This window comes from Alligator sinensis, unplaced genomic scaffold, assembly GCF_000455745.1.
Source record: "Alligator sinensis unplaced genomic scaffold, ASM45574v1 scaffold392_2, whole genome shotgun sequence".
Lineage (NCBI taxonomy): Eukaryota > Metazoa > Chordata > Crocodylia > Alligatoridae > Alligator > Alligator sinensis.
The window spans coordinates 1,965,921-1,968,770 of NW_005842145.1; the positions used below are offsets into that span (position 1 = coordinate 1,965,921).

Genomic DNA, 2,850 nt, shown 5'->3' on the forward strand with positions numbered 1-2,850 from the left:
CAACCTGCCGCCGCGCGCCCAGGTGAAGCCGCCCGGACCCTCCGCCGCCGCCGCGGTGAGTAGTGATCGGGGCACGCCGCCCGCCGCCCGCCGCCGGGACCGGGGGCTCCGTCCTTGCACACGCGGCCATCACTGCCCGGGCTGGGAGGGTCTGTGGGGTGTCTCCGGGGGTCCTGCGCGGAGCTGCGTGCCTTCCTCTGAGGTCCCTTCCCTCCTCCGAGTCGAGGAAGCGACCTCCTCCTGACTGAACCGCGGGGACCCCCCTCCCCTCCCCTCGGAGGTGTTTGCGGGCAGGGCAGAAACGAAGCAGGCGTGTGTGGAAATGGCCCGGCTGGCTGGATCCCCTCTGCCTTGTGCTCCGGGAGGTTTCTTTCCCTGCCCTGCTGAGGCTATTCCCCGCCGTCAGTGTCACTAGGACTTCAAATAATAGGGCCCTGCTACTGAGCATGAAAATTGCTACTTCTGCCTTCTCTCATCAAAGCTCCCGGCTAATTAGGAATTACCCCAAATGAACTATAATTACAAGCCTAACCTTTTATTTAAAGTGTTGTGGGGGGAAAGCATGGGTGGCTTCTTATTCTTTTCTGGGAGGCTTTCTAGTATTCAGCGAGGAGGTGGGGTGAAACCGGAGGGGGGAAAGGAGGATGAGACTGAAGTTGGTTCCTTATTCCTGCTTCCTTCTTCCCAGTTCCTTTTTCAGAGCTAATTTAGACCTACTAAAAGCTTGTTATTCGTGAATGACACATTGTAAACAGAGAGAATTTCATCAGCAATGTACATTTATTAATGAATAGGACAAATAATATCCTGCATCCAGTACAGAGTCCTAAATGAAGATCAGAGTAGATTGGGATTATGCGGCAAAATACTTCAGCCTCATGAAAGGAGGGAAAAAGATGCCTCCCCCCCTGTCATTTGCTCTTGTTCCTAGATTTAGCATTAGGTTTTAGGGCTTTCCATCCCTGCTTTTTTTTAAACAGGCCTAATGCGCATGTTGTGCATGGGGCTATTTATATTTCAGAGTTGGCAGCCAGCTCCTCAAGCTGCTGAATCCTGCAGACAGAGAGCAGGGGTTTGCTATTTATGGCTGTTGACATTACATATCATGCTAAACCTTTATTAGCCTAATACCTGGTTTCAGGGACGTGACCATGAATCTATTGGTGAAAGGGGCTCTTTTGGGTGCTGGGCTCTTTGGATGCTGGAAACTCTACGCTGTTGTGAGGCTCCTGGTGCTGTCTTGTGTGATCCCACAGAAGACATATGGAACTGCCCATGGAAATGCATTGGAATGGATTTTGCTCTCACAGTTGACACAGCAGACAGATGTCCAGTCCTAAATGAGCAGACAGCATGTAGCTTGCTTGCTCTGTGACTCTCAAAGCATAAGATTTAATTTTTCATGTAATCTAGGGATCACATCTCTGGTAATAAAGTATATACGAGGGAACCAGCTCACAGGGTGCGTCCAGATGAATGCACACATGTGTTTCCCTGGGGACAAATAGCAGCAGCACAATATATGCCGCTGCTGCTTGATCCTGGGGAATGCCTACACACATGCGCTCTGGCACATGGCAAGTTGCCCTGGGTGGGATAGGGAAGGCTGGGGTCAGCACCTGGGTTGGCCCCAGCAGCCTTACCTGGGGTCTTGGGCAGTGATCTGGCAGCAGGGAGCCTGACCGGCAGCTGGAGTGTGGCTCCAGCCGCCCAGGCTCCAGTTTTGGGTGGCGCACACTGCTGCCACATGTGCCGGTTCGCTTTTTTCTAGTGTGAGTTTTTTTAATGCTGGGATCTCTTGGTGTCAAAATCACCCTCTGGGTTGCAAATTAGCAGCATGGGAAATGTCTGCATGTGCAGTGCTGCATACCACACATGCACACTCATCTGAATGCACCCACATAGTCCCCAACCCAACAACCATGCTCCCTCAGGCCTTGTGGAGTTCTGCTGTCCTCGCATGGTCCACAAGCTGCATTAGTTGCTACAAAGCAATACTGTAGGGACAGATACTGACCCCCCAAAATAGGAGAAAAAGTGCATGTGTGTGAGAGGGGTGGTTAGTTAGAAACGTGTTTGGTAACTAGAGTAAAAACAATGTTGCTCCTTGCAGATGTTTGAGCCTGTCATTTTTTGCCTTCTCATTGTGTGTAGTCTGCTGTATTAAAATTGAACTGTGGTTTTCCATACATGTTATATTCTTTTTACAGATACAGTTTTTACACTGTCACTGTACACTCAGAGCAGTGATGCTCTAGTCCTGTACTGGTTCCAAATTGTGCATAATTTAATGCATGATTATATGTTGCTGTTAATGAGTCTGCTCATGAGTGCAAAGTTAAATGTGTGCCTGTATGTATGTGGGCTGGAGAGTCCAAAGTCAATGCATTTAAACAAAATACAGTAGTTTGGCTACACTAAAATATTACACTGTCAAGATCATCCCTGTGGGGATGTTGCTTCACAGAAATGGAGAGATCAACATGTAACAAATCCCTTGTGTACACTGATATAGTGGTCACAATTTTAGCCATTTATTTTAGCTCCACTTTTATCATACACAAAGTGAATTCAAAGCAGATCTGTACTGCACACTATCAGTTAAAGTGTGTGTTACAGTGCACTTTTAGGCAGCACAGTAATACAAATATATATACAAAAAATCATAATTGTACAGAGATGTGATGCTGAGGGGAAAAGGGTGAAGCAGCATGCAGAAGCCACGGTTTGGGAACAGTACTTAAGAACCTGCAGAGTCTAGGAAACAACTTTTAAAGGTCCCCGAATCAGTCTCAGAGAGTAGAAAGGATTTGGTATTTAGTTTGTTTCTATGTGTGACGTGTATTCCTG

The 2,850-nt window shown here is 48.0% G+C and overlaps 1 long non-coding RNA gene across 1 annotated transcript in view; it reads left to right on the top strand.

The window, feature by feature from the left end:
- Positions 1–2,850, top strand: part of LOC102373638 — a 3,960-nt gene continuing 1,110 nt past the window's right edge. Inside the window, exon 1 of the long non-coding RNA XR_324048.2 lies at positions 1–55. This is a non-coding gene — a long non-coding RNA (uncharacterized LOC102373638). The remainder of the gene's footprint in view (positions 56–2,850) is intronic.